Source organism: Erithacus rubecula (assembly GCF_903797595.1).
Source record: "Erithacus rubecula genome assembly, chromosome: 3".
NCBI classification, from domain to species: domain Eukaryota; kingdom Metazoa; phylum Chordata; class Aves; order Passeriformes; family Muscicapidae; genus Erithacus; species Erithacus rubecula.
The window spans coordinates 140195887-140219639 of NC_136689.1; positions in this window are offsets into that span (position 1 = coordinate 140195887).

A 23753-nucleotide genomic window follows, 5' to 3' on the forward strand; every position below is an offset into this window, starting at 1 on the left:
TAGCTTTAAGCTGAAAATGGATAGATTTAAATAGTAAAGGAATTCTTAGAGTGGGAGCTGTGAGAACCTGGGACAGGTTGCCCAGACAAGCTGTGGCTGCTCCATCCCTGGCAGTGTCCAAGGCCAGGTTGGATGGGGCTTGGAGCAACCTGGGACAGTGGAATGTGTCCCTGCCCATGGCAGGGGGTGGAACTGGATGATATTGAGGGTCCTTTCCAGCCCAAACCATTCTAAGATTTTATGATTTAATGAAAAGATAAGAAATTATTTACAGGTAAATTGACTAAAAATAGAACATCCCTTCTCTGGAAGGGAAAGGTTGGGATTTTGTCCCTATCATAATGACCTGTTTGGGAACTAAGTCAACCCTATCCTATTTGGAAAACCCTGAAAACAGGAAAAAAAACCACATTTGTCAGAACTGGGTTCTGCTATAAAGCTAAACTGTCTGATATTAGACACTGCTGCTATTTCACAGCTGTTTTTCAGTATCTTAGATATCCTCTCTTTAGAAAACCTCTCCTCTTTTTGGGAGAACCATGGACACGTAGAATTAGCCAAAGCCAAGGTGTCAAAGCACATTGTTACAGGACCAGAGAATGGATTGGGTTGGAAGGGACCTTCAGGAATCTTGTTCCAGCCCCTTGTCTTGGGCAGGAACACCTTCCACTGTCCCAGGTTTTTCTGAGCCCCATCCATCCTGTCCTTGGACACTGCCAGGGATGGGGCAGCCACAGCTTCTCTGGGCACCCTGTGCCAGGGTCTCACCACCCTCACCATAAAAAAATTCATCTCCAATTTAAATCTACTCTCAGTTTTAAATGATCATCCCTTTTTCTGCCACTAGAGGCCTGGTAAAAAGTGTCTTTCTTACGAGCCCTTACAATACAATTTCTTGCAACATATTTCTTACCTGAGTCTGTACTCAAGAACATTTGGTTTCTGTGTTTTTTAAGTTGTCCAGAACACATGCAAAGAAGGAAAAGCAGTTTCTATAATATTTTCCAAGACAGATTTCTCTCTAAAGACAGCAGATGGTCACTTCCCTCTGGTGCTGATACTGCTTTCGACTAGTTTTTTTCAGCTGTGCTCACACATACATTGAAAAGACAGAAAATACAGACAAGTTACTCAAAGATCAGAGATGCTGCCATGCTGCAGCTGAAGCTGGGTAAGTTAGATTGGATATTAGGAAGGATTTCTTCTCTGAAAAGGTGGTCAAGATTTGGAACAGACTGCCCAGGGAAGTGGTGGAATCACTGTTAAGCAGTTGATGAAAGCCACAGAAATCAGTCTGCAGGGCTGCCAGACAAAATGGAAAGGTTGATCTCACTGACTTCAATTACAGTGTAAATTTCTACACCTGAGCCTTGGTCCCTGTTCTGCAGCCCATGGAATGGCAGAGGGTGCAAGCAGTCAGATCTATTTCATGTGTCTATTTTAAGGTGAGAGCAAGTCCTAGACTTCCTAAGTTGATTGACTCACTCTCCATCACTATAAAGGAAGATAAAGGAGGGACACAGTTCAGATGTAGCCACTTGCACTGGAAAAATCTACATTTCAGTAAATGTCTCCTCCCTTTGGTTTTGAAATCACTAAGAAGTGATCAGTATCTATTGAAATCTCTTTCACAGATATTAGGATTTTTTTTTTTTTTTAATTCTACCCATATCACAAACCTGGATCAGGCAAGCAAATGGTAGTAAGTGCTCCAGAGGACTCACTTTGTTCCTGGACAAAAAAACCAGAGTAATCCTCAGACTTCATTCTCATCCCTTCCTTTGTGTGCTTGTGTGTCTGCAGTCTTGTACCATTTTTCCTTTCAGTCATTTATTTTCCAGGTTGAAGATGCCCAATCTGCTCATTTATTCCATGTCGTTTCTGAGGTTTTATCTTCTTGTTGCTCTACTCTGAACCTTTCTTAGTTTTAATACAAACAGAATTACACACTGTGCTTTCTAAAAGCATTGGTCTGTTCTCCCTATTTTCTTTTAATCTGTTTTTTTGAGACTCTTTTGAAATACCTACTTGTCCATTGTCTGTGAGGTAATTTTACAAGGAGGAGAAAATGGCAAAAAGCCAATCTACATCATAGATTTTGTCACACACACACAAAAAAAAAGTGTGGTTAGGAAAGCAAATACATGAATTCAGATAACTGTACTTGTATAATTTCAGTAGCATTGTTACCTTGTGTGATTATACACAGTCGATACAGTCAGAGACATGGATGATAAATTGGAGAGCTATTTCAGGAACAGCTTGTTTGTGGCTGTTTATCCCTGAATATTCCCTTCCTGATCGCCAGGTTAATGGCTTTGGAAATCAGGGCTGTGCTACAAAAGCAGGAGGATTTAAAGGAGGTATTTCATAAAAATAAATCCAGGACATCAAGATTGAACCAGTGATTCTTCACTGGGAACAAATTCTGGAATGCCAGGCTCCAAACTGTTGAACTTCCTATGGGAAAAAAAACAAAAGAGGGAAAAATATCCAGGAAAGAGCTCATCTATACATCCCTGGTATTTGCATATGGAGAACCAAGGAAGCTGGAGGGGAAAGCTTTTGGTTGAAAGGAGGATCCTGAAACCAGAGAACAGCTCCTCATGGGAAATGACAAAAGTGCTGCAGAGGGAGCAGCTATTTACTGCCACCTTTGCATCCAGGGTTCAGTGGGAGCCAGAGCCAAGCTCCAGCTGACAGCTGAATTTACAGATTTATTTCATTACTTGGTGTGAGACAAGAGCACCCAAAACAGCTTTCTCCTTAAGGCTGAATGAAATGAAAACCACAAGAAGCTGCAGCTTGCCTGGAATTAGTGAGTTAGTTACATTTTAAAAGTTTTCATGCCTTCCTGCAAACTTGGTGAGCACATTGATAGGAAAAAAAAAAAAAGAAAAAAAGAAAAAAAAGAAAAGGAAATATACAGAAGTAGTGGGTGGTTAATATTAAAACCCAGGGGTGTGGGATGTGGCTTTCCCCTGCATCCTCTCTTCCCTTTCAGCATAGTGCTCCCCATCCCCAGCATTGATCATGGCACCAAGCCTGTCCCACACAGCTTGATAAATACAGAACACCACCCTGAGAGGGAGCTGACTCTGCTGGAAGATCTACAGACTCCCAGGAAATATTGTTCATTCTGCTGACAGACATACAACACTCCAGAGCAGACAGTTACTGAGAAAAGATTGCAACACACAGGGATTTGTGGCCAGGAGCATTTCCTGGCTGAGTGACATGGGGAGGAAGTTCATCCTGAGCCACAGCTGATTGTGTGGATGGTGTTTCCAGGTTAAAAAAAACAAACAAAAACCAAAAAACAAATAGACAAAAAACCAAAAAACAAAAAGCCAAAAATAAAAACAACAATAAACCAAAAAAACAGATCAGTGAGTGGGACTTGGGAGTTGGAGTTTTAGGGCAATTTTTAAGACAAGCCAAAAAGTGTAGAACCAAAGAAAGAGAAGAACAGGATGGGATATGGGATTTGGGGGATATTTGGGAGCTCTTTGTTTGCTGGCAGACCAAATATTTCCTTAATTAAATGTTTGACTGGTCTCATGCTGAAGGATTGTTCTGGCAATCAAGGGTGAGGCAAAGGCTCAGCTCCTCCTCACTGAAGGGATCCTGTGCTCATTATAACTCCTTGAAATTCCACTCAGCAGCTTCTCAGAGCTATTCGTGACTTAACTTCCCAGATCACTTCTGGGCAAAGGGAGGAGATCGTTGGGGAAAGAAATTATTAATATCATACTTATAAAAATACACTGTCACAATAGACCTGAGAGCTTACACTGCTTTTCCAGGGTATTTGGTGGTCTGAAAAAATCAAAGGTAAATTCCAATGGACTTCTCTTGTTGCTGGAAAAGCTCAATCCAAAACATTCTTTCTTTGGATGTCTTATGCTCTGCATTCGGAAAATGAAAATGTGAAAATGAAATTTCAATTCAAGTAAAGAGCTCAGTGTCAGAGACAGGAAAAATACTCTTTCCTTCAGGATATCTGTACATGAAAGTCAGTCCCTCTTTTACCCTTTACACTTCCCTCTTTGCACCACCTTGCTTAAATTTTACACTATCTAAACAATACTACAAAGATGCTACAGACAAAAATGTGTTAATAGCTGTCCCTGATACATCCCCAAATTTAATCCAGTCCCTCTGCAGTTCTGCTTTTCCCACTCATGCTTCTTTCTGTTTCTCTAAGAGCAGGGCACCACCAAACTATTGGAAAAGCTGCTGGGAAAATGGTGTTTTCTGGTTTATTGGTAAGAATTATGTGAAAAGAGCACCTGAAATCTCATTGATGTTCATGGGGGGATTCACTGGCTCAGTGGAAATGGAGCACCTGGCAGTTTTCTTCTGCTCAGAGTCAGCTAAGAAATTGTGTCAACATAATTAATTTTCAGTGGACTTTCAGGTGAAATTCATAAATATGAAACCAGCAAAACTCCTGGCAACTTCCAAGCCCTTACACAGATTGCAAAAACCTGTTAGCAGTGAAATAAATTTTTATTTTTCTTTTAATGTTGAAAAAAAAAAGAATGCATTACACCCAACCCCCTTGATTATAATTATTATTGCATTCATAAGTGAAAATCTGAAAAGCCAACCAACCAAAATCAACAAAACAATGTTGAAGTAGAGATCTGGAGAAGAAAAACAGCAATGAGAAAAAGCAAACCAATGAGCCAAAACCAAACCCCTCAAATCTCCACAGCAAATATAGAAATTTTAAAAAGACGCTAAAAAACTCAAATGCAGTACACGTTGTAGTGTGTTTAATGACCTTAATCACGTTTTTATAAATTGATCCATTAGACTTCTCATCAAATGAACATAGCATACAACATTGTTTTCTCTAATTACTTCCACAATAAATACTTAAAATGTGTGACATTTTCAAATTTATAAAGCAAAAATAAAGTCTTTGTTTTACAAAACTTAGAAAAATATGACCCAGTGGAATTTATATCAGCTCTGACTGAATTATAGAGTAACCTGGACCCAGCACTGAAATATTCGAAGCAATCTGGCATTGGTTCAAGATTTATGTTAAATTCCTGGAGGAAAATGTATTTATGGGAAAGGAAATCAGAAAATTTCCACTAGGAATTAAGGCCATGGAAGCAGAGATCAGTAGTATATCTTTGGTTTCATTTGCTTAGCAAGGAGTAACAGCTTCTATTTTATTTCCATAACAGCAGGGTCATTAATAGCATCCTTTTAATTCCACTTAAATTCCTTTTTGCCTGTTGAGGCATCCTAGGGATTCCCAGCTATTTTCAAAATGATTTTTGACTAATTGCATTAGGCCCCATGTTGGAATCTTAAATATATTGTAAATAACTGGAGTTTTCATGTCAGGATATAACATGCTGCTGCTTTCAGACCTTATCTAATGATGCTTGGTGGTTGATGTTTTATTAATAACATCAAGTGCAGCAGTAATTCACTGATTCATCATGATTTCAGGGGAGATGCTGGATGCCTGATGTCTGAAACTGCTGCTGCAGGCAGGTTCCCCAGGGAAGGGTCACAGCCCCAGGTCTGCCAGAGTTCAAGAGTTTGGAAACACTCTCAGGTCCATGGTGGGATTCTTGTTGTGTCCTGTGCAGTGCCAGGAATTGGACTCAATGATCCTTGTGGGTCCCTTCCAGCTCAGGATATTCATTGATTTTACAGTTCTATGAATCCCTTTCTTCCTCCATTCCCCACTCCCCTTCTTTTTTGGCATAGATGCCTCAACAGACTCGATGTTCTGAAATAGGCACAGCACAATGCATGATTTGAGTTTTCATCTCAGCTAAGTCACCCATGTTCTTCTGAAATGCATGGAACAACAGGATGGTCACCTTCTTGAGCAAGATGCTAGAGTAGAGCTGGTTACTCTGTGGCTGGATCCCTGGGTGCTTTCTGTGTTAATTAAAGTGAGCACACCCCAAAAATAAAGTACTTTACAATAATCTGTTAAACAGCAGAGTGCACAACTGCTCTGCATGTGCACAGCACCCTTGCACATGACCCTGTCCTGAATCTTTCATTCCCCTGAACTTTTATGAATGGGGAAAACTGCCAATGCAATTAAAACTTTGGCTCCTGCTTCGACCTTTTTCCTTTTCCAAGGGGCAAACCACTCACCTGATCAGAATTCTGCCAGCTACTGCTATTGAAAATATAATTTCATAAACAATTCTCCTTCCTAGGAGAAAGGAGAAAAGGCTGATGGGCTGCAGATTTGTAAGGTCATCTCAATCAGCCTTCCAGTGCATACAGGGAGCAGAGAGCTTTTCCACAAGTCAAGGACTCTGAAAACTGCTTTGCCATGCACCAGGAAGGGAATAGCATCTGAAGCACAGGGGCCTTGGTTATTCAGAATAAAATGAAAAATTCTGTGTAGATTCATCCCAGCTAAGCTTAAAAGCTCATTTCAGAGTGTCCTGCTGGTTAAAGTAAAGTGGAAAGTTCTGACTTGCTGCTCCTCTGAGTTGGTCCCATTTAAGGCAATTGGAGAGCACAACCTTTATTTCAGAGAATGATCAATCTCAGTGGTGCTCACGTTGGGAGGGAGACTCACGGTTATAATGGGAGGCTTTCTGAGCTTTGTCTAGTTGCAAATTCTCCTTACTCATCACAGATCGTGCTCTAAATATCTTCTGAGTGGCTCTTTCATCACTCACAAATTCTGTATATGCTAAATTCTTCAGCATTGTCCCCAACCACTCAGAGGCTGAGACCTGAAAGGCAGAGCTGAAATGCTCTAAGAGGCACTGGAATGCCTAACTGTGCAAAACCCAGGTGATTTAGCATGGGATTTCAGCGTGTCCTGCACCTAATCCAAGCATTTTGTTCATAAAATGTGGAGTTTTTAAGTTCAAATAATAATCACTGTGGTTTCACTATGATTGTTCTCATTACAATAAATTTATGTCTTTATTCTAGTGCAAAAAGCTGGAGTTCCATTGCAGTTAGAGGGAGATCCAACTTTAGTAAAACAAATTAAAAAAAACAACAAAACTTTTGTCTCATTAAGGACTAGAATTTCATCATGTTGCCACCATCACAGACATTCCAGTGGTCAGTCCTTGGGCTGAGAAGCACAAAAGGACCTGAAGTAGTCACAGAGATGGCCCCAAATCTTAGAGGGGAGATTTGTCATTCCACAGCTTTCAATAGGCTTTGGATCAAATTCCCTTTTCCTTACTCACATCTCCCCATATACACCTGGTTCCTTCTCAGGGTATGTGCTCTGTCTAGGAAAATAGACATAAATAATGTTACAAACTTCATGAAGCCTTAGGGAAGTGAAGAATTACACCAAAACACATCAAAGGTTGTAGGCAAAGCAAATCTCTCCATTTTCATATCGTTAAAACCCATCATCTTAATTTTATGTTAAGTCTTATTAAAAGTAACAAATTTATTTCACTGCATAATTAATGCTGGCCTTGAGCAAGAAAATTTGGGCAAATTCTATTTTTTTCCTGCTGTGTAAAAGGCACTGAAATTACAGCTGGTGGAGCTTTTCCCACTCTGACTTTCAAGGTTTGAGAGGAATCTCAGTCCTGAAGGTGTTGGCAGGTTGGGAGCAGCTGTAATTGATGCTGTGACTCCCTGCTCTGCTCCTCCAGAGCAATCTGCTGGAATGGTCTGTGCTGGAAGCACAGACCCCTGCTGATGTATTACCTGCCTGCTAAAGGTTGTCACGAGGGGCCACTCAAAAAATAAATACCTCTGCAGTTCTCTAAAATAGCCATTTTCAATTTGGGTTCACAAAGTCATTTGATTTCTTCTCCCTTCTTTATATAACATTTTTTTTTTGTTTGTTTGTTTAAAAGAGAAAGCACCGGCAGCTGCATTTTTATAAAAACAGGGAAAAATCCACAAAACTTTGCCATGAAATAGATTTTATTTTGCCATTTAACTGTATGTTCAGTGTGCTGGTTTTGCCTCTTTTCAAAACTTGGAGACTATACAGTAACATTTCAGTCTCAATGAGTGGGCTTGGTTAAATGCTCTGAGAGAGATTTTTGCTAACAGATTTCAAACCCACAAGTTTGTCAAAGCAGTTCCTGGTTACATATCACCATGAAAATACAAAAGTTAAAAAATAAAAAAAATAGTCAAAGAAATGAAAGACAAAAAGAATAAACAAAAAATAATAATAAAACCCAGCACACCCACACCACACAGAGAGCAAACACTACCTTTCAGAGAAAAGCACAGATTTATAGATGTAGGAGTTCACAGCATTTTAGGATTTTGCAGTCACAAGGGAAGGAAATTCCTCTTTTTAAGCCTATTTTTCTTCTTCCTCTCCCACATTCTAAGTCTGCATCCAGCAACTACTTCAACTGTAGGAGGTGAACCTGATCTTGCTGCCACCTCACCAAGAGCCTGGTTGAAGAGATGCCAGGATGGTTTGGTGTTTGGAGATAAAGCTTAAATTTGGTACTGACACGGCCATGTGTGTGTGTGACCCCTCACAGGATGAGCAGGGGGTCACAGATTTTATCCCCTAAATAGCAAATTTCTTGGCAAACTGGTCCATGCTGTCAGGAAACTGCCAGGAAAGTGTGACCTCCTCTTTCCTGGGAAGAGCAGCTCCCACCAATTTCACAGCTGTGCCTGTGGTGAGTAAACACAGAGATGATTTTCTCCATTACTGAAGAAGAACTGAGTATTCCCAAAGGATTTTCCTGTCACACAGTCCTAAGCTATGGAAATTCCCTTGGATTTAAAAGAATAATAATCTAACAGCTTTCACTTCTGAGAACTAACCTCCTATTCATCCCTCAGTAATTTTCTCTCAGGTGTCTTTGAATGTACAGTAAGGACTATATATTTCAATAAATGTTTAGATAAAATTTCAAAATTTCTTTTTTTTTTTGTTTTGTGTTAGTATTTTTGGTTTTTTGTTTGGTTGGTTTTTTGGGGGTTTTTTTTGTTTGGTTTCTTTTTTTTTTTTTGTAACTGAAAAATCTTTAATAAGTTTCATCTGTCATTAGAATTTTACCAGCCAGCTGATTTTATTTCAGAAAATAATAGCAGCTTTGTAGCTTCAACAAATTAGATCTTATAATTAGATTTCAAGATAATTGCTAGAAAAATAATTAAGAAGTTATTCTGGGACAACTTCTGGAAATCACTCAAGTATAGAGATGTCACTATATTTTCCTATATATATATAGGAAAATACATATATTCCTATATTATATCTATTCCTATATTATAAATATTCCTATATATTTTCACTATATATTATGTATATATTATGTACATTACTGGTTAACACTTTGAAGGTAAAATTCTAATGTGTGTAAAACCACTTTAATCCAAACTGAGAAAAGTTATAAAAGGTACAGCACACTTGGGATCAACATGACATGAATTTATTGCACTGTTGTAATAATCAAGGTAATAATATTTCATTGAACTTTAAACTAAGTAGTCTTTCAGCAGCTCACAGTGAATAGAGGAAATAATGCTTTTCTTGTGGGGGATGAGTGGGAGGTGGGAAGAAAGATACTTGACTTTGTAGATATTTAGGATAACCTAAAAAACAGCCCTGGTGATTTATATCAACTGATGAGGTAAAAAAACCAGGATTCTCACACTGTGGCAATTATTAAACTCAATTTCAGTATCCCTGTTGATGTTGATTCATGGACTCAGTAGCCTGTGGCACAGAAGAAACCTTTGGCTCTGATAAATTGAATTAAGAATGGAAAAGTGTATTAAATTAAAGATACCAAGTGCTACTGCTAAAAAATGTAGTCCAAGCCTGTGTTTAGAAGGACAATAATTTGGGAAGGTGAATTGTTACACATACAGTCAAAGCAGCCATGACTTTTGTGGGTGTTCTTGGAAGAATTTAATGCTGCGCTGTACTTTTTTTTTTTTTTTTTTTTTTAAGACCTGGGTAATTTTTTTGATCTAGATATTGGCTGATGGAGTAGTAAGATCATGGGATGAATCATAGAATGATTCATGGAACAGTTTGTGTTGGAAGGGACCTGAAAGCCCTGCCAAACCCCTGCCATGGGCAGGGACACCTTCCACTGTCCCAGATTGCTCCAATCCCATCCAACCTGGCTTTGAATCCAACCTGGCCTGGAAAACCTGGAGAATATCAATCCCAGACACTTCAAAAGCAATGAAGACTTTTCTGCTAAGCAATTGTGAAAGTCACCAAATCTGAATTAGTTCCCACCTCCCTGAAATGTAGCTGTGTCCCATGTGCACCTGGGCTGTCCCTCAAAAACTTTATTTTAGTTGAGAGGGAAATAGGGAAGCTGCAGACAAGAACTTCTGCAGTACTTGGGGACATCTGGCTTTCCTGAGAACATGCTGTGGAACAAGATGCAAATGGGTTCCATACCTCTTACAGATCTGCTCTTTATCACACAAATTGTTTCAATTTTTTTCCCCTGTACAATGGGAATAGACACAAAACACAGGCATAAAAGGAGTAAATTAATGCATATAAATCCTCTCTTTATCGATGAGGAAATTAGGGAGCTATAAGCTAATGTTTGTTTTCCGTGTCTGATGAGCTGAGAATATTGTTTCTTAGCCAAGGAAGGAGCTCTGCTAGACAAAGGAATAACAGAAACTTCACAATTTTTCACAATCCCTTAATTCATAAACATCTGTGCCCACAAATCAAACAGTAGCTCACCACAACAATAAGAGCTCCTCTCTTTAGATTTCAGAGGCTATAAAATATGAAGTTTGCAAGAAAATAGATAATTTATCCTCCTTTGTTTGTTTAGATGGGAGATAACACAAGGCCCTTCATCTTGAAAGGGCTGAGTTGGACTTGACTTTTTTTCTTCTTTCTTCTACCAAACCAAAACCAGAAGGAAAAAATTAGTGTGTTATAGGAGCCATCCAGTGCCTGCAAAGGAGGTTGCAGAAAATAGAAATTCTGGATTAAATCTACATATTACTGAACGGATATGTGCTCAGATCTCTGTTAAACTACAAGGAAATTAATTCATGATCTCTATCATGTTCTCCACAGAAAAATGTTCCCCACATTTATATTTGACAAAAAATTCAAGCCTTTTTTCCTGTCTGTGCATAGTAAAGGGCAATACCCTCCCAGCATCTGATGATGCAACATCACATCTACAGCTTTCAGATTCCAAGTTTAACTGGTCTGAATCTTAACTCTTGTCTAAACTGCATTAGGATCAGGCTTCTTTTGGCCCTTTGTCTTTTGACATCAGAGTTCTTTAACTGGATGAATGCAGATCACTACAAGGCCCCCAAAAATCACTCTGACTTATATTGCACATCCTAAGCCTCTAGCATTGGTGTCAAATGTTGGGAAAATGTTGAGAAAAGAGGAGGGTGTTTAATGAATGAAGTGCTGCAAAGATACACTGCTACAGTGACCATCAAGAAGGAGATGGGAATTCCCTTTGTATTTCCCTCCCTTCCATTCAAGTGTGGGGAAGAAACAAAAATTCCATTCAAGCTCAAGAGAGCAGTGCAGTCAGCAGCTCCACTCTGGAACAGACATAATTATCATACAAAGATCAGTGGACAGAGAAGTGTAAGAACAGACCAGAATTCACCTGGAAGACTGAGAAACATGTCCTAATCCTGATTTTACTCTAAAAGACAACAAACAGGAGAGGGAAAGAGTCATGGAATATTATTGTGAACATTATACAGAAGGCAGACAGAGACAGTTTATATTTCTTACTTTACCATATGTGACAGGAAAATTTTCCAAAGACTGAAAACTATAAAATTTAGAACTGATCAAGTACATTTTTTAGTCAATGCATATCTGAGCTGTGAATTTCATTGTATGAGGTACTGTCAATGTAATTTGCTTATCAAGACTTAAGAAAAACACAGGATACTCTTACCCCAAATATACAGATAATTTTATACAATACATGTAAACAGAGCACAAATGTTTTACTGCCAGAGATATAAAGAATGAAGCTGAATTCATTCAATCATCATAAAATCACAGGTTGGTTTGGGTTGGAAGGAACCTTAAAGACCATCCTATACCAATCCCCCTGCCATGGTCAAGGACACCTTCCAATATCCCAGGTTGCTCCAAGCCCCATCCAGCCTGGCCTTGAACACTTTGCATAGGATGATAATGATTCTTAAACTTCCAGAGAAGTTAAACTCTTAGTATGCTTTGTCAAATCTACATTCTAAGTTCTATGTGAATAGAACAGAAAAATAGCTGCAAATTCCACAGTTTTGGGGAATACTACAACAAAATCAAATTTAGACTAGACAACACCATGAACCCAATAAAAATAATATTACTTTACCAGGGAAGGCATTCATGATGGAGGCAGCATGAAATAGAAGGACAGAGGAAGTTTCTACAACAAGGGTGTTGTAATTTTTTTTGGTTGGTTTTTCATTACTCTTTCACAGTCCTGTGCTTAAGGATAAATATTTGTCAGCATAACAGATACAAAGAGTTTATTTTAAATCATTCAACATTCTCCTAAATAAACATATCATTTTTCTATAGGCTTTCCTGCTCTTTGGACAAGATAGTTCAGCTGTATACACAAACCTCTAAAGTCACCCCAACACCTAACAGCTGTGGCAATCAATATTCATAATTTGACACAAAAATGTTCAGGACTTTTAAAATTGCTCAGAAAATCCCCTGTCTCAAGTGATATCCCTTTAGACAGAACTGGGTTTTGACACTTTTAATACACACCTCTAGGTGTTTAACAATATTCTCAATCTAAATTATGCAAGGAAATACAACTAAGTTTTAAGGACCTTTATATAGGGAGGGAAATAATGAAATATCTTCTTAAATTACATGTACATTTAGCATGTTAAAATTCAGCTGTCTAATGAAGTGCATTACTCATGTTACTAGGATTTGATCTACCCTAAGGACATGAACCCTTCTAAAAGATTCAGAATGAGAGAGCTGATAATAAAAATTGTATTTTTGCTGGTGAAGACTAACTTGTCTAATTTAGAACTATGGATAAAGTCTAAGAAAGTTTCTAGGCTCTATCTGCAGGCAATGCAAATAAAGAGTCCAGATGGCAGCATGTTCCAGGCTCAGGCAAGGTGTTGGTCTCTCCTCAGACTGCAAAGAGAGCTCCAAGGTAGGGTTTAACGTGGGTGTTTTCTCTGTTGGGCATCACCTTTTAAACAAGTTTCTATGTGCTCCTTTTTACAGTTAAGGAGAGAGTAATGAAATTATTAAATTGCAGGTGCAATTTATCTTATCTCACACAGGATACCTGTGTTTGGTCAGAGGAATTTTTTCTCCTGTAGACTACATTGATGTCCTGTGCTGTCTTGTTTAGCTTCTAGTCTTGCCCTCGAGGATGTGGATTCATGGAATCATAGAATGGTTTGGGATGGAAGGGACTTAAATGGTTCTCTCATTTCACCTCCTTGCTGTGAGCAGGGATACCTTACACAAGACCAGGTTAAAGCTCAGTCCAGCCTAGCCTTGAACTCTTCTCTAGGATGAAAAATCCCAATTCTCCCAGCCTTTTATTGTATAAGAAGTGTTCCATCCCTCTAATCTCCTTCATAGTTCTTCTGTAATAAGTTATGTGTTGGAGTCAGTGAGTCAGGGGTCTCTGAATTCTTCAAAGAGAAATCAGAGTGCAGGGATTGAATTAAAGCCTGTGGATGGATTGAAGTGTATGAAGCCACTCACACTTATGTAGAAATGTAAGTTTTAATGTTCAAGTTCTAGAATAAGTAAGTCAGTAAGTTTTAGTATGAGCTCTAATGCTTTTAGTAAATAAAAGGTTTAGATACCAAAGTAGAAGGGCAAGTTCTATCAAGGTTGAAAACATACTGATGTTTTCAGTAGAGGCTCCAGGACCACAGCTGTAGACAGTACTTAGACATAATAGAGCTATAGCAAGAATATTGCTTACATCTTTCATATAGAACAAGGTAGGTTGTATGCATAGTTTATTCATAATCTGGCATGTTAAGAAATTAGAATTATAATAGGTTGAGGAGTGGTGGTCAGAGCTGGTGACTTAGCTTGTTGAGAAAATCCTATACAAGAGTTTGTATTGGGAAGAGCTGGTGCTTTTTGCCATCATTTTTGTGCTTTTCCAGCCATTACTTTTCTTTTTGAAGACAGGAGCTGCTGCAGCAACATCAGATCCCAGGACCTTTGACAAGAGCAGCTTCTGCTTCTATTTAGAACTCTAAACTAAAACAGCACAGACTTTGATGTCTGTGACTGTGCCTTTTGAGACTGTTGTTCTCTGCAAAAAAATAACTTTTTAGCAACTATTAGCTGCTTTGCTCATTTAAAATAACCCAATGAAATTGGTGCCTAGAGCACCAGAGGTCATAACCTCACAGTTATGATAGATCCAACAGAGCCCAGGAGCCATTTCAGCTCTACTCTGAGCATACAGTCACTGCCTGGTCACCTGGAATTCTGGCCTTGGCTGGGGCAGTGCCACAGCTTCTGAGGGACAGGAGATGCATTTGCATTTCCCTATCACTTAGACAGGCTCAGCTGTCCCTAAATTATCCAAGACACTCCAGCCTTCCTGAACCCATTTCCACCAAGTGGTCATGGGGAAAACCATTTGCAAAATCAGAAGGTTGAAAGCATCATCAGAGTCCCTGGGTGATTTTGATTGCAGGGGCTGCCTGAGAAGTTATATAAATAGGCAACAGACCTGATAGCTCGAGGATAGTACTCAGGATTAAAGCCAGAGTTCTTCCTAAGTGTAGACACAATCTGTGCAGAGCACACATAAATTAAAAGTATCAGAGAAGCACAGAGAGCTGTGAGTTCTGGACAAGTTCAGTTTGGAGCTTTAGCCTGAACCTCAGGTAACTCACAGGACAAGCTGCCACCCAGGTCAGCCCAAAGGCCACTGAGGAACTTGATGAGATCAACTGGAACGTCTTTGAATGCTCTCTGGAGGGAAAGGGAGTCAGCAAATTGTGGATTCCTGTGCTGCCTGGGGCATTGCACATTGCTGCCAATAAACATGTTGTGTGAAAATATGGGATGGCGTGAGAATAATAATAACTTGGAGCAGAAGAAAGGCTATAAAAAGAGGGAAGTTGTTGTGGGAGAAATGGTTTAAAAAATCTCAAAGTGTTTTTCTTTTTGCATGAACTTTTTTTTTTTCAGGTAGATGAATGGTTGCCATGTATTTGAGCAAGTAGGTATTTATGTCTCAAGGAGAGAGCACTTTGTGAAGGTAACAGAGATCATAATCATGAGTAGCCACACTCTGGTACATCATACAGCAAAATATATTATACATAAAAAAATAAAATATTATAGTTCTTGAGTATAACCCATTGGTATGGGTTTTATGTGGAAGATATATTTTTAAACAGAGAGACATATGATCTGTGTTTAAGGGCAAAGAATGGTGCTGAAATCCACAGCTTGTGGAAGTTATACCTATGAATATTGTTGAATATCAGTATCCTGCATTTTGGTTCCATTTATTCAGTACAGCTACAATTTTCTTGTTGCTGATGTCCTTTCAGTGCACTGACTTTTACTGCTTTCTGTTAGGTTAAAATGGAATCTAACATTATGTGTTTTCTCCCTGTGAATGTTCTCAAAGGTCATGATAAACCATATCCTAAATCCTTTAATGCTAAATGACATCTGTCTATTTGTGCCAGGAATAATGCTCAGAAAGAATAAAAGAATACTAGCTTTTTCTATGAAACCTATTCAATATGGATTTTGAGTACCACAGGATTAGGGCATTTTTAAATTTAGTTTCAAGCAAGTAATCTGTTGAAAAATCAAAATCCTATGACTCCAGAGAAAAGTATTCCAATATTTTAACTGGTTTTTTATTGCAGTAGCATAAAACTTGGATATATCTATATTAACTCAGGTTACAGAAATCTCATGAGGTCATCTGCTCCAATCCACAAGGAAAAACAGGGTTGGCTGGTTAATATTGGGTCAGGACCCAAGGCACCTCTATTATAGTCAAAGCAACAATCCTGTTACAAAGCATGTAGGTAATAACCTTAAAAAATAAAAAATAGCTATAAAAAATAGCTATAGTGGTTACAGTTCCATATACATTCTGTTGTGCTGTCACTTTCACATGGAAAATTGTTCTATCAGAATATTTCAAACCCCTGCTATTCCCTTTCTCTTTTAATGAATGGATGGTGAAAGCAAAAGGAAAGGAGATAGAAAATGAAGGAAATTTAAAATTTAGAAAAGGACTGATTTGAATGCCTAAATTTTCCTGGGAGTCAATGAAAGTATCAAGGATGGAAAATTTTCTTTTCTGGGACAATTATCTTGTTATCTGTGAGTAGTTTAGGTTCAGAGGAAAGCAAACAGATAAACTCCTGCTACTGCAACTCAAATTTGCTCAAAAGAAACCATGTGCCCCGTGCATATGAAATTAGAAAGAGCAAATGCCAATCCCTTCTCACATCAGAATTCTTCTGTGCTATTAGGAAAGGTAGATCAGTGATTCTATTTCATGCCTGTAATTTTGGGAATGCTGCAATCCTAATAACTGATACACAGTTGCAACAGAAACACAATCTGTAGTCGTTGCTTAAATGTGGCAAAAAGCAGAAACTTCCACTTCTGTGCCCAAGAGAACACACAAAGTGACAGAAAAGGTTGGATGGAAAAGTCAGTTGCAAGAATGATGATTTTTCCTGTAAGTATCACATGTTCCAGGCACTCCATTAAGCCATTAACTGGGAAATGTGGAACAATTGTAATTTCTCTTGCTAAAAACTTTGATTGTCTTTCCAGGCTTTGGTCTATGGGCTTCCCTGCACTGATGATTGTGTTTAGCCTGCTAAGAGGAAAAATGCAGGCAGGTATTTAACATCAGGATTAATAATATCCATTTTCACATCTATCTAAATAAACAAAAATGTAAAATGCTCCAAGGAAAGTTTCAGTTTCTAATAGACAATAAACTAATAAAAATAGGTGATGATTCTTTAAAATGTATATCTATATTATAAATACTTTTAAATGAAATACGTTTTTAAGATTATATATAAATATATCATAGTCTATTTATATATATAAATATATCATAGTCCATTTACACTATAGCAATGTTTGTTAATGTGTATTTATACTTATATATAATACATAGACTTTTGTATATAATAAATACATAATTATAAAACATCTATAAATCACAGAAAAAAATCCTATGTTTTTAACCACCTCCTGTAATATTTCAGAAACTGATCTGAGAACGTATCATATGAGACAGACACTTGATCTAGTTCTGATTAATTGTGGCAAAGCTTCTGAATAAAATTGCTTTTTATACTGGAAGTAGGAATATCTTGTTTATTTATTCACCTTAAATAGTGAAGTGACTGCAATGCCTCAGAAACCAGGATTTTCTGGAGCCTCTCTGGGCACCCAATGCCAGTTTAGTCTTCAGGATGTTCCAAACTACCAGAGGGAAATTGTTATCCAGCTTTTGGCTTCCTCCTGCAGTGGCCAAGGAAGGATCACAGTCCCTGCTGCAGAACAGTGCATTGAGACTGGTTTGTTTAGAAATCCACCAAAACTGGGAGAAAAATAATGGGAAACTTTTCAAACTGTTCAAGTTCCCTATTTGAACTGATACTTCCTGATAATGAATGTGGACTTATGCATCAGGACATGCTTGAACTGCTTATTTTTCCAATTGAGTTCTCCTCCACTTTTCCAGCACCATGGAGGGACCATAAAAACACTGAATTAAGAGAATGATTCTTTTACATGGGAAATTTTCAATTCAAGAAATTGTCTATTCTGATTTACAAATCAGGAGAGGGGAAGAACAGAGAGAAGAGAAAGGAATTACTGACTGACTGTAATTATTGCATTTTCAGTCAATGCACAAGCCTTAATACTGAGAGCACTCCCTTTCAGAAATATTCACTACAAAAAAGTAAGTGTGATAGCTTTGGAAAGTGTCTTTAAATTAATATTTCTTGCAGATATAAATCTGTGTATATCTGAGCACTGAAGACATTTTGAGGGAAACTGAGAAGTAAAAAAATAAAATTTAATTCAGTGGTCAAATGGGTACTGAGTATAAAATATATCCAAGCAGAAATCTCTGAACATTTTGACAGAAGACAGGCCAGGCACCAATTTGCTAGAATTTATCCTAGATCTGCAAGTTTCAAGCAGTAAATAAAGGGTTGTTCTTCTATCAACCAAGGATTTTCTCAGCCAGGTATTGTTGTCATCTGGAGCAAGACTGATTGCCCATGATTTCTACAAGATTTTTATCACTCTGTGCATGTGTTTGGACTTTGGAATAAATTTTGCACTTCTCTCCACAACTGAAAGTTCTGCTAGAAGAGAATTTCTGGAATTATGACACTTGCAAACATATTTGAGGAAGTCTGAGGAAAACAAGACCTCTTATGTGCCATTGAAAGCAGCAGAATTAGTTGCTCCCTCAGAGCAGAAATAACTTCAAAGTCAAATAAAATTAAGTCATAAAGCCATATGTCCAGTAGGTGTCTGACCAGTGTTTTCATGAGAATTCCAGTCTTTTCAGGGCTGTTGGATGAAGTACCCTTTGAAGAAGAAATATGCAAGGAAACTGGGATATTTAAGATTGATCTATTATTACCTTAGGAAAAAGAAATGGGGTATGGATACCTCTCCTATATCACCTTTCCCTGCTCAAACAGAACCTGGATAATTTGCTTTGGCACAATGTGGAGCTTCTGGAGTGGGTTGCATTAATCACAATTTTGAATTATTTGGCAATATCCATAAAATATTATAAATAATAGCTGAACAACTGGGCCTTGATTTATTGCCTGAAATCCAGACAAAGTCACTTGTTCTCTGCTAAAATCCAGGCTGTTATTGCCTTATAAAATGGAGCTCCTATCTCTCTTTTGTAATTTATTGACTGCCTAAAAATGAATAATAGAACAGCACCAACCTGTGACTGCCATCTCTGGGCCCAGCTCTGCAGCCCTTGTGCAGGCAGAGCTGCCATATGGGCCATGATTAAATGCCACAGAAGACTCCAGGAATGATAAAATGAGATTTATTTCTATATGTCTGGTTTAAAATACATATGTTTGACAGTGCCAAGGCTATTATTTTCCCTTCTAAAGGAATACCATTGTTTGTGGAGGGTTTAAATCCTGGGCAGTGTGATTATGATATGCACCCTCCCCTTTGCCACAGGAGTCAGCTGCAAGGAGATGGAGAGAGTAGAGAGTAAAGGCATTTCTAGGGTGTGTCCTGGGCAGTCAACTTTTATTCCTTGTTTGATCAGCTCAGAGAAATGTTCCCCTCTCTTCAGAAGCCCTGATGAAGCTGCTGCAGAGTGGAAAGAGGTCACAGTGATTCCTTATCAAAATTAAAGGGTGGATGCTGGGTCTGTCAATCAACTGTGATCATTTTTTCTGTTGACTGGTTAAAAATGAAGCATGTTCCCTAAGATCAGGGTGGAAATACCTTGGAGACCAATATTAGAATTCCAAATCACTTTGGTATGAACCAATACAAGAAAAAAAGGGTGTGATTCAATAAGACAAGAATGAAACAACACAGTTGAGTTTGGACTTATCTCTGACTTTACCTAAATCATCAAAGGGTGAAGTCTTTAGTCTCATTTAATCATCAGGATCCCTTAGAACAGATGAACACTGACTCCTCCAGGAACTGAATCAACCTTCCCACTTAAGTTACCTGTTGTAGGAAGGAATAGAATGACCTGTAAAATGGGCAGGTTTTCCAGGAACCACTGAGACAAGGAGCTTGTTAAAGCAGATGTTGTATTCTGTCTGCTCTCAAGCTGATGGTGACAGAGTGAATCATTTCCATTGTTTTGGAATTTAGGAGATATAAGTAAAGAAGTGAAACTCTGGGCAGCAGTTTGTCAGCAAAGGACTGAGGGATTAGAGTGCATCAAGGGCCTGGGAGGAATCAGTGTCAGGCTGTCACAAGGAAAGGAGAACATCAGTAATGGTCCTTCCATTCTCCTTAGCATTGGAAAGCTGTCAGGTGAACATCTGCACTCATTTCTGGCCACTGAAATCCAATAAAAATGTAAATCAGCTGGAGAAGGGCCAGAAGGCAGCACTAGGAGTGGTCAGAGGTCTAGCACACATGGCCTTTAAGGGAATGTTGGAAGAGATGGAATTGATTTTGCTAAAAATCAGGAGGATCAAAAGAAAAGATGTGATAGCAAAATTTTAGACTTAAATTAAATCCCAGTTTTTGAAGATATTTAAGTACCAGGGAATGCTGTCTATAAGGTGGTTATATCTTGATCACTAGTGATTTTGATAAATTGGACATCTACATAAAAGTTAGCTATGAGATCATTTTGAGAGGTGGAACAATTCAGTGACACCTTTGGAGAATTATCTTGTCTAGGGAGCAAAGCAGAGTTTTCTTGATGCTGTGTTGCCAGTTTTTTATTAATCCACTCAATTAAGGATGTGTTTATTACTAGAAGTTCATTTATCACTTTTAAACACTTTCCTTTCAGCCTCTTCTGTTCTTTTGCATACAGGACAGTCTGCACTAGTGTTTAAATGATTTGTGTTTGTTTTTCAGATCACGTTCTAATAAAAAAAATCTCTCAGAAGCCACAGTCCACAGGCTGAACAATATGGCCAGACTACAGGACATCTTGGACAGCCTTTTAGACCTGTCTTACTGCAAGGTCAGATTCAGTAAAAAGACACAAGAGCCCCTTTCCATCAGTGGTATCACACATTCTTAACTTCACCACCTGCTAAAGGACTTCACTCAACAGCAGACTAAAGCTTCAGTAATTGTGTGGTGAATCAAGTCTCACATTTAATCTGTATATATAAAAAAGGTGAATGTGAAATTCCCTTCTCATGCCCAAAAAATGGCTATTTCTGGACTTTTATTGCATTTTTAATCCCTCTAAATATTTCATCTTTATAGATTGTATTATTTATATATTACGATCCTTGTCATTGCCTCAAGCTGTGCCAGGACACCACTTCTCCCTCTGCAAAATAAATTGCTTATAAAATTTTTCTTCAGGGGAACTCAGACACAAATAGCAACGTTCACTCCTTCTAAGTCACAGATAACAGGCTGACAAATTGTTGTTCTTAGCACCTGTATTGAATTTCTTGCCCTGAAGGATCCACATTCCTGTGCATACAAAGGTGGCTTGTTAAAAACAACGACTGCTTTAGGAGAGAGCTGTCTCCCCTAACTTTGGACAACTAATTTTCATGTGCCTAGCCTAAATTAGTTACCAAGGTTTCCCAAATACTCAGAGGAGAAAGACAAGCACTTATAGCAGGTGTTTTAGCACAGCTGATCTAACTTATCCTCTGGAGATGCCTGACAGAGAGGCAACCAACTTAGACATCTTATTTTATTTCATGAAGTGTGCTGGGAATGCACCCAAAGCTTAAAGATTGTTCCTTAGTTTTGTCAGATGGTTGGGCATGTGGGAGTTAGTAGTTATATTAAGGTTTCACAGCTAGAAGCTCCCAGACTATTGATTTTAATGGAACAATGTGAATTTATCACCTAAGGAATCTGGCTCCATCAGCTTTCCTCTTCCATGTCTGACTCTTGCTAGATCTTGTGCATCAGCTCATGTATCTACTCCATGGAGAAATATTTATTTTTTTTAAAGTTAGACCTCCACAAATCAGGAAATACCAAAAACAAGGCTATAAAATATCCTTAATTCTGCTCTCTCAGTCTTCCTGACCAAATTACTTCCCCAATTAACAAATTTGGCCAGACATATTTGAGGCCAAAATGACAGAGATTCAAAAAAGTCACAGGGAAAGGCAACAAGAGACCCTATTAGTGCCCCTGCTCAGAGAAAAATGCAATATGTTTCCATTCTTAATTAGAGAATCCAACCAGGGAAGGGGCTTTGTAAAAATCCCAAACATCAGAAAAAGACTTAATCACCCCTTATGTTTTATTAGATAACCAAGAATTTAGTATCCAATTAAAGCAGTAGATAAGCTTCAACAGCTTCCCTGCTCTAGGCATAGCCTGTTTGTGCAGGTTTTCCATGTTTGTGCAGGTTTTCCATGTTTGTCCATGTCTAGAAATAACATTGATTCATCTTGGAGTGAGCCTGGTATTCTGCAGGGAGGTGCAGATTTGGATTTCAGCAGGCTTTGAGACATGAAAATTACCTCTCTTTGAAAAATATTTTCCAGGAATTTGGATGTTGAGGCATGTTAAATCATGGGCAGATCAAAGCTGAATATCAGTGTAGAAAGAGTGAGGACTGGATAACAAGACCATATGATGAGAGACTAAAAAAATATTTTCTGCTGTTTTCATTGCAGCATTCTCTTGATTGCGAGTGTGCAACACATGCAAAAAATTAAGATACAAATTACCAAGCTGGGTGGTTGGATGTTCCTATCCGGTGTGGTCTCTCAGATCCCACAGTTATATTTCTTCATCAAGTCATTTTTTCCACCCAGTGTTATCTATTAATTTCACCCATCTTCTGTAAAACTCCACCTCATCAGGAGTCCAGCACAGACTTTGCTTCTTGTGCTCCTTTGCTCGCACACCATTAAGTGCAAAGTCCTGAGCAAATTCCTAAACCATGAGATTCACTAAGTATTGAAATGGATGCCCTTGGCATCTGAGCTAGAATAATTCCTAGGATGGCTTCTTTGGGCTGCTGACTTTTGAAAAGTTTTAATGAGTTTAGAAACTGTTAAAGGATTATTCTCCTTTTGTTGTTTTCTTCCAGTCACCCAGAAAATAAAAATTGCTAACTTTCAATCAAGGTCACTGATGTTTCCAGATAAAACATCTACTCTGTTTCCTGAACCCCAAATAACATCAATTCCTTTATACTGGAGAAATTCTATCATAATACTTACATAGAAAAAAATGTTGAGTAGCTGAGGTGGTCAGTGGCTCTTTCACAGAGCCAGTGGCTGCTGTTAGGAAGGCAAATGAGAATTCTGAGATATCCCAAAGACAGTGAAAATGGCCCTGGTTGGTGGAAAGTTGAACGAGTCAGCAGTGTCCTGGCAGCCAGGAGGACCAGCCCTGTCCTGGGGCCATCAGGCACAACATCACCAGCTGGGCAAGGGAGGGATTGTCCCGCTCTGCTCTGCACTGGGGTGGCCTCACTTTGAATATTGTGTGAGATTTTGGGCACTCAAATGTAAGAAAGATATAAAACTCTTAGAGAGCATCCAAAGGAGGCCATGAGGATGGTAAATTTCTGGAGGTGAAGCCACTTGAGGAGTGGCTGTGGACACTTGGTCTGTTCACCCTGGAGGAGACTGAGGGGAGACCTCATTGCAGGAACAGCTTCCCTGTGAGGGGAAGAGGAGGGCACTGATCTCTTCTCTGCAGTGACCAGTGGCAAGACCCGAGGGAATGGCCTGGAGTTGTGTCCAGGTGGTTTAGGTTGGATATCAGGAAAAGGTTCTTCCTCCAGAGGATGGTTGGGCACTGGAACAGCTCCCAGACAAGTGGTCACTGCAGCAAGCCTGCCAGAGCTCAAGAAGTGTTTGAAAATGCATTCAGCACATGGCAGGATTCTTGGAATTGTCCTGTGCAGGGCCAGGAGATGGATTTGCTGATCCTTGTGGAATCTCTCCAACCTTTCTCCATAGGACACCCATTCCAGCTGGATGCAGTCATGCAGGCAGCTCCCAGCCCCTCAAAGAGTTTACTCACCAAACTCAGATTTCTCCAGGTAATGGCAAGGAAGCTGTGTTTGACTGTGGCAAAGCAGCTGAGGTGGATTAAA